Source organism: Symphalangus syndactylus, chromosome 12 (assembly GCF_028878055.3).
Source record: "Symphalangus syndactylus isolate Jambi chromosome 12, NHGRI_mSymSyn1-v2.1_pri, whole genome shotgun sequence".
NCBI lineage: Eukaryota > Metazoa > Chordata > Mammalia > Primates > Hylobatidae > Symphalangus > Symphalangus syndactylus.
The window spans coordinates 58976507-58991738 of NC_072441.2; the positions used below are offsets into that span (position 1 = coordinate 58976507).

Here is a 15232-nt window from a genome sequence, read left to right on the forward strand (position 1 = left end):
TATTTGGCATTGACTATTGGGTCACGTTGCCCTATATGGATGGCCTATTAAAGATATTTCTGATTTGTGCTAGTTGAATAGCTCTAGGTCTGGTGAGCAGAAGTCTGACTTGAATTATCATGATAGGTTTGGTTCCTCAATCAATTCCCTGATTATGCCATTTCACTGGCCCAGAGTACTTTGAGCGAAAGGGTGGTTTGTGGTGGTTTGTTCCCTTAGAGGATGGATAATGCTACAAAGCCAAAATGTTTTATCCTTCCTCCTGACTTTCCCCTTATGTGACCTCTGAAGACATTTCCCAGAGTTTTTGCACTGGAGTAGGGAAATTGTCAGAATTTAGAATAATTACCAAACACAAGATCTGCACTGATATTAATTCCTAAAGATCAAAATTTCACTGCGGTTTACCAGTCATAGTAGGAGCTTATGGAGGTCAATCATCATGGGAGTTTTGGCTTAAATCTATATGAAATGAGTCTACAGCACTGCTACATCGCCTTCTACATTTCAGCCTGCACTATGGGTTCCCAGGTAGTTTTCTATTCTCAGTTGACTGAGGAAAAAAAAATGTTCAACCCCAGTTTATAGATAAAAAAATGTTCTATGCAAAAATAGATGTCGGCAGCCTTGTGGTACAACTACATGATAGCCCTGAAGGGTAATGATGATCGCAAATCCCTCCCATAGGCAGAACTCCAAGAAATGTGCTTGGTTGGTTATTTTGTCTTGACTATATCTTTGTGAGAGTTATGGATCCCCAGATATACTTGCAAGCAGTGGCTAAGAACTTTGCTAAATGTTCAAAGATTGAATGAAGGGTAATTGACAATTGATGACAAGGATGACTAGAGTATATGTATGTAAATAGAGCTCTCTGAGTGGTTACAGAGTATGAAGATGTTTGTACCCCAAGTGAATGCTCACCAAACAGTATTCTCTTATCAGAAGATAATCTCAATAAGTATGTGAACAAGGAAACCCGGTGTGTGGATGCCATGCTAGCTTCTTACTCCAGCCAACCCAGTCATTTCCCAATGAACTCATGAATAAAGTGCTCATGCCAGTTGAGACGGAACTTAAGTATGGCTCAACACTATGCTCTTCTACTTTCTAAAGGTTATCTCACTATAACTATTGCCAGGTAGCCAACTTGCCAAAAGTAGAAACTAGCATTGATATCTCATTATACCTCCATTCCCTAAAGGAGAATAGTAAGGTGCCATATGTCATGTTGATTACATTGGACCATTTCTATCATGGAAGGAGCAACACCTTTTTTTCTCCCTGAGACAGACACTTAATATCTGTATCTGCCCTTCTTGTCCATGATGCTTTTGCCAAAATCTATGAACTTACAGAATTCCTCATTCATGGTAATCAAACAGTATTTCAAAGCAAATGAAATGAAGAAATTTGCATATATTCATGGAATTCACTTATCTTACCATTTTGCTCATCACCTTGAAATAGCTTTCCTGACAGAACAGTAAAATGTCCTACTGAAGTCTATGCTGGGACACTGTGGTAATGTTGCTCAGGCTAAAGTGTAAACTTTAAATCAGTAATTACTCTATGATTATGTTTTTACCATAGCCAGAATTCAGAAGCCCAGAAATGAAAAGGTAAACAACGAAGTGTCCTTTCTTACCCACCCTTGTGATCCAGAAAGGTTTGCTTCCCATCCCTGCAACTGTGGACTCTGATGGTCTTCTTATTCCTGTTTCTAAAGGAAAAGGATTCTTCCAAAAGATAAACCAATAGTTTTGTTAAGCTTAGAGTTGAAATTTCACATAGATGTTTTGTGCCCTAATGCTAGTGAACCATCAGGGAAAAAAGAACCTTAGGGACAGGTAATTTATTGTGACTCTCAGGAGGTATTGGGGTGCTGCTGCACAACATGGATGAGAATGGTCAAGTCGGAAACGAAGGAGATCTCATGAAATGCCTCTTAGAACTCTTACCTTGCTGATTAGAGTCAACAGACAGCTAATCTGATCGGACGTAACTGCTAATGACCCAGACCATTTAGAAATGAAGTTTCGGGACAACACACCCTACAAGAAATCATGACTATCCAGAGGAATATGGAATGGCTAGTGGAAGAACTTTGGCCATGACCAGTTAGAGAAATATGTACTGCAATAATTATATATTTTTCACTTTCATATTGTCTGTGTATACATGTATTGACGTATTTTCCTCTCCTATTCCCCTACTACATAACATTTTATGTGTTAGTAGTAGGTTTTTTTTATAATTTCAGTGTTTGTTTTAATATACAAAACAATATGACTAATTTAAAAGAATAACTTATTTTTGAAAAGCAGCAACCTCTTTTGGGGAGCATGGTTGGCATGTTTTCAGTTGTACGAGGAGTCATTTCGCATATTAGGCAAAAGCATGGTTTGTTCTTGTCTTTATTTAGAAGTTGTTTGCTTAAAGAAAACTGCGTGGGTTAAATTTTGCCAAAGAGTAGATTTTAGTGAATTTGTATTTTATCAGGTTAGCTAAGCTAGGATTACGTTTTCCCTAGTTGTCTTTACTGTGTAGTTTTCTGTTAGTATTGTTACAAGACACATTTGAATGCTTTTCAAAAGGCATAAGAGAATCACCAGCTGTACACTTTTATACTCTGAAGCCTGTGCATGGTACCACAATAGCTTTAGAATGTTGTTGTCACTGATCTAGAGTTCACCTTGCTGCTCATAACATCTGGACCTTTAGCTCCTGCAAATCTTCTTCAAAGTGTCTGAGTCCTAAGCCAAGTGCGCATGTAGCTCTGTGGTGAAAGGCAGCAGCTTTCTTAACAAGTCTCCAGTAGCTTCAAAGTAAGAGGTGGAAGAAGACAGATATTTCATCCTTTTGGGTTCCAATTTGCTACTAATCTTTTTAATATCCAGATTTTATTTTTAATTACTGTCTGGCCAAGCTATAATGACTTTAGGTTCAACACTAGACACAGGGGCATTAGCCAGCCAAAAATGTCCCATCAACTCCCACGGTTGCTTGAAGTCTAACCTTTGTAAATCATTTATTCTATACCCTTCATCTTGGTTCTTCTTTTCTTTGTACCATGACTGTTACAAATGCTACATAGTAAGACAGTGAAAGTTGCAGCCTTGAGCTTCGGAAATTTGATTTGTGAAACATTCATTTAAACATGCTGAAAGTTTAAAAATGACCAGGTTAACTATAGACCTGCTTGGAAGGTATTCCTGCCCCTTGAGAAAAAGTAACAGGAAAAAATGAAATCAGAGTTAGCTGATCATAACCTATATTTAAAACTAATAATGAAAAAAGGAGAAAAAGTTAAAGAGAAAAACCAAATTTTCACAGTGGAACTGGCTAAATTTTGACTGTAACTACTTTCTGAATGATAGTGTATTTCCATCTTCATTTTTTTCTTTGACAGTCTATTATGATTCATTTTTTTAGATCATAGGAAACAGAATTTTAAATCATAATCCACATGTAAAATATATTCGGAGGCTAACACTTCCAAGTGTCTGTTCTACTTTGCAAAGTGACATTCATGTAACAGAGACTGTGAATAGCTTGGCCAGACTTGTTTAGATCAACTTATTGAAAAAAAAAACCCACAATGCATTCCCAGTGCTGTAACCACATTGTTGATATAGATCTTACTGATTTTGTTCTGGTAGCTCCTCTAAATGTTTAGAGACACTGAAATTACCTTTATCTTTCCCAACTGATATTGACATGTCAGATCTCATTTCAGGAGTAAGCTTGACAACTATGTGGCTATATCTGTGGATTTTTTTTTATTTAATTCTTTCTTTATCTCTCTACTTTTCTTTCTTCTTTGTTAGGTCTTTTACTGTAGACTTTTCATAATGCTAACGAAGAGTTCATTTGATTATTTCCATTTCTTTTTTAATTACTTGAAATTTTACACCCTGACACAAAAATTTATACCATCATTTGAACTCAATGTCTTCATGCATAATCTGAGAAAATTTAAGCAAACAGAAAACAAAAAACAACCACTAGAAATAATTCAATTTTTAAAATCTCTGCACAGATTTCTTTCTACCAAGAATATTACATTTAAAGATTAGAAATCAGAATTTATCAATGTGCCCTTGGCCTCATTAAGTTTGCAGTAAGATGTCTGTTTTGTGATACAAGTAGTTTTACATCATTTTCAAATTAGATATGTTTTTCTCTTTGCAAATAGGGCTGTTTTTCCTTAAAATGTAACCCCAGTGATCTATACTAAATGTTTTGACAGTAAGTTCTGACATCATTTCATTTTCCTTTCTTTTAGACCAAAAGCACAGTGATGCCTTTCTTTTTACTCACATAAGATGTCCACTGTCCAACATCAGGAAATGCTCTGACTGCTTCACCACTCCAGCTAATACTTACAGAGGTGTGGCCTATTCCCACTTGTATTGGGGGCTTTAGAATCCGACTCCTTACATTCCTAAGATTAAAAGACATCTTGTCCTATTTTATGTTCTGAGAAGGCTTGATTACTACAAAGACAGATCTATAGGTACATATAGGTAAGTGAAAGGCTGATAAACAGCATGAGGCATAATTACTTTTATGGTTAGGAATCTAATATGCTGCCAGCAGAGACTTTTCAATTCACACTTCCATTTCCTTTTAACCTTGATGCTTGGGTATGGTGTAGGTAAAATGAGGGTAAGACTGTAAATGAAAGTCTTTTATAAGAAAAGGAAAGTTTATTGATGAGCTGCTTCAATCATTTCTTTTTGTAGATAAGAAAACTGAGGCCAATGGAAGTGAAGTGATGGATAAAATCTTAGAAGAAATAAATGATGGCTAAAAATCTCAAATGGATAGGAAAAGCTACAAGGAGTCTGGATATTCTCAGGACTGTTATCTGAAAGACTGCATGAAGCAGAACTCATGTGAAGTGTGCCTAGTTACAGACGTACAAAGACTCACTCCCTTTCCCTTCAATGACAGTGGTGATCCTGAAAGAGCTTCCACTCACACAGGTCCATAGCTTCGTTCCTCCCTTTGACTTGACACTGGGACATGAAGAGGAAGGATTGGTTTCTTCACTGATATTCTGAGAAAAACCTTATGAATATCTGAGGGTAGCATAATCTGGCAGTCCTAGGAGCTCAGGTACTATCTAGGATGGCAGAATGCTGTCATTTCAAGCTTTGATCCACATAACCAAGTCCCTAATTAGCTTCGCACAATTGTTCTTTCAATTATCCTCAGTTCTCTTTAACATATCATATGATTTCCTAAAAATCACTGTGTTATAAAAAGTCACACACACAATAAAAATAATACAGTATATGGGGAAAGATGGAATCAAGAGCATGCCTTAGTCAGTTTGGGCCAACATAAGGAATTATCATAGACCAAGTGGCTTAAACAACAAATATTTCTTTCTTACAGTTCTGGAGGTTAAAACTCTGAGATCAGGGTGCCAAAAGTGTTGGCTTCTTGGTGAGGGGTCTTTTCCTGGTTTACAGATAGTTTTCTTCTTGCTGTGTCCACACAGGGTAGAAAGAGAGTAAGTTAACTCTCTGACCTCCTCTTCCAAGGACTCTAATCCTATTCATGAAAGCTCACAACGTAATTACCTCTCAGAGGCCCAACCTCCAAATAACATCAGGGTGGGTACTAGATTTCAACATACAAATGGGGGGAGGAGCACAAACATTCAGTTTATAATAGAACAAAGCAGTCAAAGTAATGTAATAAATAAATAGAAGATAATAACCTAATAGAAATGGTAGCAATAATTAGGGCATGGTGGCTAATGCCTGTAATCCCTGTACTTTGGGAGGCCGAGGTGGATGGATCACCTGAGGTCAGGAGTTTGAGACCAACCTGGCCAACATGGTGAAACTCCCTCTCTACGAAAAGTGCAAAAATTAGCCAGACATGGTGGTGTGTGCCTGTGGTCCCAGCTACTGGAGAGGCTGAGAGGGGAGAATCATTTGAATCCAGGAGGCAGAGGCAATAGTGAGCTGAGATCATGCCACTGCACTTCAGCCTAGGTAACAAGAGGGAGGAGACTGTCTCAAAAAAAAAAAGCAGGAAAGAGAAAGAGAGAAAGAGGAAGGGAGGAAGGAAAGAAGGAAGGAAGGAAGGAAGGAAGGAAGGAAGGAAGGAAGGAAGGAAGGAAGGAAGGGAGGGAGGGAGGGAAAATAAAGAGACAGAAAGAAAGAAAGAAAGAGAAAGAGAGAAAGAAAAGAAAAGAAAAAGAAAGAAGGAAGGAAGAAAGAAAGAAAAAGAAAGAAAGGAAAGAAAGAAAGAAAGAAAGAAAGAAAGAAAGAAAGAAAGAAAGAAATAAAAAGAGAAAGAGGAAGAAAGAGAGGGAGATGGAAAGGGAAAGGAAGAAGGAAGGAAGGACAAAAGAAACAGTAGCAACATTTTACAAATGTTAAATGGTTAACAATGCTCTTTCATTTATCCTCAGTTCTCTTTAACACGTCATACGATTTCCTACATGCAATAATATTCCATGTAGTATTCCTACATGCATATTCCAATAATATTCCATGTAGTATTCCTACATGCACGTCATATGATTTCCTACATACAATAATATTCCATGTTTCTTTAAAACCACCTGAAATGTGCTTGTGGGAATAGGTGTCAGTTTGGGGCTTATTGTAAAGGTGTAGCAAGAGGATTATTAGAAATTTGACAGAAAGTTTTAATCACAGATGTGATTGACTGTGGTTCATACCAAATGCAGTACACCAAGATATCTGGGAGATGCTTGAGATACGTATATGTGTGCATTTTATGTGGTCCTCCACAGCTCAGTTCAGTTGAGTACTATTTTGTTCATTTATCCAGTATTTCTAAGGGACAAAGTCAAATATAAGCAAATGCAATATTTCTACTATGTTTTTTTCCCTAAAATATCAATTATGTTAGAACCAATTTTCATTTTTAAAACTAGCATTATAACAAAACTGGCTATAATTAAAAATGAGTCTTTAGCAACTACTATGTGCAGTGTGCAAGAGTTACAAATTTTGCCTAAAAGGTCAAAAATTTATTGAGGAAATAGACATTAAATAAATCATCAATTTAAGTATGATGAGATTTTATGAAACAGAACTACAAAACATTACAGGAATAAATGCAGGGGTGCCTTATTTGGTTTGGGACAGAGATGGGCACTCTGGGGAAGTGAATGAACAAAGATAGTGTTACCGGCAGAGAGAAGATCAAGTTTCAGAGCTTAAAGGCAAAATAATGCAGCATGTTCTAGACAACAGATGGAAATTTAGTAATTTTGCAATGTAATCTTAAGAGAAAACTAGCAACAAATGGGGCTGAGATAAATATTACACATAAGCATCTATGAAAAGGAGTGAACTTCATTCTAAAATCAGTGCATACCTTTAAGTCTTTAAACAAAGAAATATTAAATAAACCGTTTTAATTATCATGTGCAGAGTTTGGAGAACAATTTGAATTACAGCAAGATTAGAAACAAATGTGGCAGAGTTTATCAGCTGATAACACACAACAAAAAAGCCTTCTTCTAAGAACAGTGCTACATTATTTTCCAGGCTTACTTCACTTGATTCAGGGAAGTGACCTTTTTTTTTTTCCAAATAGAATTTGAGTGGAAACCATATGAGCTGCTAATGGGACAAGGCATTTAAGAATCATCCAAGTTCTTTCTCTTCTTGCTGGCTGGAGGTAAATACCATTATAGAGCCACAATATGGAAGGAGCCTGGGCCCCCAAATTGCTGCATGAAAAATAGCTGCCTGCAAACCAAGAACACTCAACTTGGATTTTTATTGATATAATATAATGCTTTCATTGTGCTTGAGCTATTGTACTTTGGGGTATAAGTGGAGGATCTTTCTTTTCTTTTACAGCTAAGAATTCAAGAACAAATACCAGCAAAGAGATTCAATACAAATGTCCAATTTTGAGATAAGGGATGGATAACCATAGTGTGAGTTGAGCCACAGAAATGTGGATGAATTCAAGAAATATTTGGATGATTGTTTAACATTACTTCATAATTGATGGGAATAAAAAAGTATAACAAAGAGAATAAATCAAGGCTGCAGCATGACAAAAGGTTTATATTTTAACTTCAAGAGATCACACATACTCTGTTTTTTCCTCTACTGAAAGATTAGACGAATAATCCAATTTATCTGGACAAAATGAGCTTCTGGGAGATTCTGAAAGTTTGTTATCTTCCTTATCCTTGCCTTTTTGTACTTGAGAATTATATCACCATTCTCACCATTCTAGGATGTTTTCACTAATAATTTTTGACATTTAATTTATAATTATCAAGCTTCCTGGTTCTTGAAACCTACCCGTAGTTAACAACGGATTCCTAGTTGTAGGGTTAACAACTGATTCCTAGTTTCAGGGTTTTCCTGAATATTATCTTTATGCCAGCTTTACAGCATTTTGGAAGGCTCATTTATCCCACATTATGATATTCTCCTGCTTTCAATTTCTCTGTGTCTTCTCGTTTCTCTTAAGGCTAAGCTGGACATTGCAAACAGGATAGTCTCTATCTTGTCCAGACTTTTCTCCTATCCCATTTTTGCATTCTCTCTATTCTCTGATCACAGAATTGTTTTCATTTTTCAAGGTACAACTAGTGTCACATCTTATGCACATGCTGTTCCCTTTACCAGGATTATACTTTCCCTTAAATTATCTACCCTTTACTTGTTTATTCTGACTTAACTTCAGATTATGGCTCAAATGTATTTCCTCATAGAAATCTTCCTTGACACCTCATAATAAATAAAGTTCACCATATTAAATGCTTTCTTCTCTCCCTGCACATTTCTTTTTAAATATATTGTTGTTTATTAACTACCTGTGTGATTATTTAATAATACCTTACTCAACATTTCCTCAGCTCTCTGAGGTCAGAGATTATGTATTTTGCTCTCCATGGCCTTCCTAACATCAAGCACAGTGACTAGTAAACAACTGGTTGTTACAGATACCAACAGTCCCCTGTCTGGCACCCATTTCTCACATATTCTGATTGACAGAGCCCCTGTTTGAATCAGGTGTGCATGATACCCATGTACGACTCTGGGACTATGTTTCTCATTTCAACTCCTGAAGTAATTTTTGATTGATTTAAGCTGATTGTTAGGAGCCAATTCCTTTTGTAAATGACTGGCTTAGGCCAGGTATGCAAAACGTTCTGTCTGATGAGACCTGGAAATCTACTTGGAAATTTCTAGGAAAGCTTTCCTTGCTCTTAAAATGTGATGCATAAAAAGAAACAGTGCTGCTTCTGAATCCTTCCTGAGTTCATTAGAGGAGCTAAGTAGAGATGATATGGCCGGAAAATGTAAAACATTCAGGTGTCGATTAACCTTATTAAGCTACCAAATTAGTCCATTTTAAAGGTACATTACCTTAAAAACTTTATGTGACGGTCGGGCGCGGTGGCTCACGTCTGTAATCCCAGCACGTCTGGGTCCAAGGCAGGCGGATCACGAGGTTAGCAGATCCAGACCATCCTGGCTAACACGGTGAAACCCTGTCTCTACTAAAAATACAAAAAAGTAGCCGGGCGTGGTGGCGGGCGCCTGTAGTCCCGGCTACTCGGGAGGCTGAGGCAGCAGAATGGCGTGAACCCGGGAGGCAGAGCTTGCAGTGAGCCGAGATAGCGCCACTGCACTCCAGCCTGGGGGACAGAGCAAGACTCCGTCTCAAAAAAAAAAAAAAAAAAAAAAAAAAACTTTATATGACAAAAAAAATCTTCAAGTTCACCGAGAACTCCCTGTTTCCCACATCTAGAAGTTTTCTAACAGTATTTATAAGTACTCAACAAATATTTCTTGGATAAATGAAAGGTGTCTGTGTTTAGTGCCTAATAAACAGTATGCACAGTACATGGTTGTACTTCCAAGCCTTGGCAGTGAGGTTCACTGAAAACCTTCCTTATGTATACATGACAAACTCCCAGTCTTTCAAGAGTCAAAGTAGGTTTTCACATGCATTTTTGAAAAATAAAAAAAAAAAAAAAAAGAGTCAAAGTAGGTCCCTATCTCCGGGATACTCCCTCTCTCACACTGTTAGGTTAGCAGCTCCTCCATTATGCTCTAAAACTAAAACTAGTTTAGATTTCTACCATTTGCCTGTATTCCTATAATGTACTGAATTGTACTTCCCACATTCAACCAAATATTCCTGAAGGAAGGGGCTGCCAAGACTAAGGCAGAACTTGGCCTTTAGTACATGATGAATATATAAAGTCTCTCCAGGGGAAAAAGAGTTGCATGAATGAAATAACCAAGGAGACCTCTGGAAAACAAGTGGAAACTGGGCTTATTGTAATAATGTGTAAAAGGGCAAAGAACGATGCTATAGCAGATTACAAAAGGGAAGAAAACAGAGTTGTTTCCCCAGGATATTGGTGGTTTAAAAATTAACGTACATATTGGTAAAGAATAACCATGCAAGAAATATTGAGAAACCAGATCACATGAGAGCAACATCTGAACGTCAGTGCAAGGAAATTGAAATTTACAAGTGTAGGAAGGCTATGTTAAGAATACTCATATAATAGTGTTCTATAAAAAGAGTCAGTGATGTCAGTGAATGATACATAAAATGTTAAATGTAATAGCCACACAAGGAATATAAGTGTTGAAAATAGGTGGTGATATTACCAATAGAAAGGGACAGATACAAGGAAAATGTCTTGTACATAAATAATGAAAAGCTACATTACTACTACATACCTATCAGAATGGCCCAAATCCAGAACATTGAAAACACAGATGTTGCTAAGGAGGTGGAGAGAAAAAGAAATTCTCATTCATTGCTATGGAAATGGAAGATGGTACAGCCTCTTTGGAAGACAATTTGGCAGTTTCTTACAAAACTAAACATACTCATACTATACAGTCCAGCAATCACACTTCTTAGTATTTACGCAAAGGGGTTGCAGCATGTTCATGCAAATAAAACAAAACAAACAAAACAAAACAACAACAAAAAAACTGCACACAAATATTTATAGTAGCTTTATTAGTAATTACCAAAACCTGGAAGCAAACAAGATGTCTTTCAGCAGCTGAATGGATAAATAAACTGTGGTACATATAGAAAGTAAAATATTATCAAATATTTAATATAAGTGAGCTAATAAGCCATGAAAAACATAGAAGAATCTTATTAATAAATTCATATTACTAATGATGGAAGTCAATTTGAAAGGCTGCATGTTTACTGTGATTCCAATTATATGACACTCTGGGAAAAGCAAAACTATGGAGATAGTAAAATGAACAGAGGTTGGAGGAAAGGGAGGGTTAAATAAATAAAGCATAGAGAATTTTTAGGGCAGTGAAACTCCTCTGTGTGATATTATAATGGTGGATAAGTGTTTCTATGTATTTGTCAAAATCCATACAATGTGTAACACCAAGAGTGAGCCCTGGTTGGGCGTTGTGGCTCATAATTGTAATCCCAGCACCATGGGAGACCGAGGCGGGCAGATGACTTGAGGTCAGGAGTTTGAGACCAGCCTGGCCAACATGGTGAATCCCCATCTCTACTAAAAATACAAAAATTAGCCAGGTGTGGTAGGGCGTGCCTGCAATCCCAGCTACTTGGGAGGCTGAGGCAGGAGAGTCACTTGAACCCAGGAGGCAGAGGTTGCAGTGAGCTGAGATGGCACCACTGCACTCCAGCCTGGGTGACAGTGCGAGACTCCATCCAAGAACAGAAACAAAAACAAAAACAAAAAAACAACAAACAAAAAAAGAGTGAGCCTTAATGTAAATGATGCACCTTGAGTGATAGTGATTTGTCATTGTACTTTCACCATTTGTAACAAACGTGCCAGTCTGGTGAAGGATGTTGGTAATAGGAGAGTCTATGTGTGTGTGGGAGCAAGGGGTATAATAAGAAATTTTTGTACCTTCCCCTCAGTTTTACGTGAACACAAAGCTGCCATAAAAAATAGTCTTTAAGAATACAGTATCTAATCAATAAGTTTTTGTAACTGAGTTTATCCATATGTTTAAATTACAATGAAGTAAAGAACATAGTTTTGTGATTGAATAATCCTTTGTTGCATGTTCTTCTGAAAAAATAAATTTGAAAAAATTATCACTTACCATTTTGAATGTTCATATTATGCAAATCATTTATTTTCTTATCAAATATATTTATTGAATTTCCACCAACTGTATAGCTTAACAATAATTTGCGTGGTGGTAGTATTCTGCTCATTTTTAATTAAAAATTACACTGACATAATATATAAAGCAGGGAAAAACAATTGTGCTATATTATATGCTTATGTATGTCTTAATTTTGAAATGCTATGAGCAAGAGGAGATGGATTCCCCCAAATACGACATTGAAATTCAGTATCACCTCTTTTCAGTTTAACTCAGTGTCCTGATATAAATTATTTAATTGCCAGACGACCTAGATAATAAAACAGAAAATATTGTGTATGTGTGAGCGTCCTTCAAGGGAATTTAAAAATAAATTTTATTTAGAAAGGAACATGACTAATTAGAACATAAAGTGTTCATAAGTTTGTATGTTTACAAATAGAAATATGGAGGAAATTTTAAACTCACGGAAATCTTATTCAAATCATGTCCCTCTACTCCCTGCAGGCATGCCCTCAGACCTTTTAATCTTTATGAAACATTTGAAGACCTCGGGAAAGGACAATACCCTTTGTTCTATACAGATGCTGTCATGAATTCATATTATATCAGTTTCATGTAAGTCATTTTACTTTCTTGTCCCCACTTTTATCATTTGTCAATTCAGAGACATCAATTATGTCATAACTAAGATGCCTCACATGATTTCTGAAGACAGGAAATCCTCAGAAGTTGACATGTAATGAGAGAAATAGTAAATATCAGTAAAATATTCCCAGGTTTTTATGAGATTATTTTAGAGAAAACATTTAATTGATAAGTGAATAACTGAAAACTTCAGGTTCTCAAATCAAACGAAATGAATATTTTATCACTTCTTAAACTTTTGCTATAGCAAAATGATATTAAGTTATCTGTGTACTTGCTTGGATTTGAAAGGTCAGCATCCCTTTCATGCGCAAAATTTTGTCATGCCGCATATTAAACACAGAGTCAACATTGATACTTTGCTATTTTTAATGAATGATGGGGCTACCGACAATATAATGAGCTCTTACTCCTTGAATACCAACTTTTATTTTAAATCAGTTGCTTGTCTTCTTGTAACACTCAGAATTCTTATTTACAAAGTTAGCCCCTTTACTAGTTGCTCCCCACCATTTCCAATATACAACCAGATAGATTTGAGAAACTCCAATCATTCTCAAAGCTTACATGTGGGCAATGTGTATCAAAAAGTATTTCAAGATTATTTCAAATATTATCTCAGTAATAAGGTTTGGCCTAATATTTTGCATTTGTTCCTTTATTGTTTCTATCTGTCATGCACAGCCATGTGTGATAAGCAATTACAGAAGATCCTTTATGAAATTGCATTATGTTGTGCTGTGTTCTGTGTTATGGGTAACCCAAGGTGTTTATCTTTACAACACTGAGTCAATTAAAAGAATATGGAATAGTTAGAGGATAATAAGAGCAAGTAATTCAACGATTTGACACTTAACTCTTAGGATTGATTCTCAAGGTTATAGCAAATACAAAGTGTTTTCTGTCCTATTTGTCTTTGTGTTTAGAAATCCGAGAAAACGAACTGGAGAGAAGGCAACACATATTTCATTTTAGCTGTGAGCAACTTCCATTGTGAATCAAGAATTCATTCAAAATACATCTGGTATGAGGTTTTGCTTTTAACAGAATGGCAACATCTAACCTCATCACACAGGTGAGGACAAAGCAATTGTATCTTTTAGAGAGGTACACATTTTAAAACTTCAGATGTGGGTTTTCAGATGTAGGAAATAAACTTCGTAATTTCTCCAACAAAAAAGCCACCACTCACCTATAACTTGGGTGTGCTACATGAAGAACACCAAGGAATGTGAAATTCAGCTCTGTGATTATTATTTTCAAATGTTAAATAAATAAACAAAAATGGTGAGCTCTCCTCATTTGTTTCCCTTTGGTAGAGAATAACTGGGCAAAAACGAAGTACATCCTGGTATAGAATTTATAGTGTGACATACAAAATGTGAGATTATGTATTCTTCACATTGCTTGTTTTATCTAAATTTCACATAGATATATGGACAAGACCCCATTCGTCTTATGACTACAGTATATTGCACTTGGAAAAAAAAATAGTGTTCTTAAGCTTCGCCTATTTACAGAATCCATGTAGTCAAATACCATTGAAGACAGTTGAGTGGTCACTATGTTGTAATATCGACAAAGATGACTGTGAATCTGCAAAAGAAGAAAGCATTCTGAGAACCACTGATTCCAGAGCAGGCGAAGGCAAGAGTATATTTCAAAACAGAACACAAAAGAATCTATGCTCACAAGTTATATTTCAGAGGATAGATTTTTCAAAAATCTTTCCAATAATTAATAATCATGGGATTTAGAGTTCTAAAACTATGTTTCTACCCATTATATGCATAGAGTAAAACTATTAAACAATTGCTAGATATCTAGTTTATGCTGTGAGTAATCAGAATGTTGAGAAAATAACTTTCATTGGATATAATCATAAAGCAACATTATTTCCTAAACTGCATTGGGGGAGTTCTCAGGTACTAGATAAAAACAGGCAGTTCCATGCCTTTGCAGATAACTCTTAGATTAAATACAAATAATATTAATCCAAAGGTCACTATAAGTTTCAAACATAATGTCAAGGTATTTTGTTCATTCCTATATAATAGTCAAAACTCTTACCATTTGATCTAAAGTGAAATATTCCGTCTATCAGCCAGGTTTGTAGTCTGTGGAAGGGAGGAATCCTTCTCTTTCCACTTCTTATTCAGCTCATATTTGATATTTCTGAACACTCTGGAAATGAAGTGAATATTGAAGAGAGTAAAGAGATAAGAGAAGGGGCAGCAAAGCTCTTACTTAACTGCTATAGTCAGCAACCGACCCTAAGCTTTGTAGACCTGGCTTTAAAGCTTCCTTTCTCTTATAGGGGACTTTTATGGTGTAGCAGTAATATTTTCTGTGTAACAAACCATCTCAACACTTACTACCTTAAAACAGCAGCTCTTTATTATATCCCATGAGTCAACAGGTCAGCTGTGTAATTCTGCTGATTGGACCAGACTTCTCTTATCTTGGCT

General features: G+C 36.2%; 1 long non-coding RNA gene across 1 annotated transcript; it reads right to left on the bottom strand.

The window, feature by feature from the left end:
• Nucleotides 1–14218: 14218 nt before the first annotated feature.
• Nucleotides 14219–14953, bottom strand: LOC134734642 (uncharacterized). Its single transcript, XR_010117765.1, has 2 exons — nt 14835–14953; nt 14219–14360 (listed from the first exon to the last, which is right to left on the bottom strand). It is a non-coding gene; the product is annotated as an uncharacterized lncRNA (long non-coding RNA).
• Nucleotides 14954–15232: the final 279 nt, after the last annotated feature.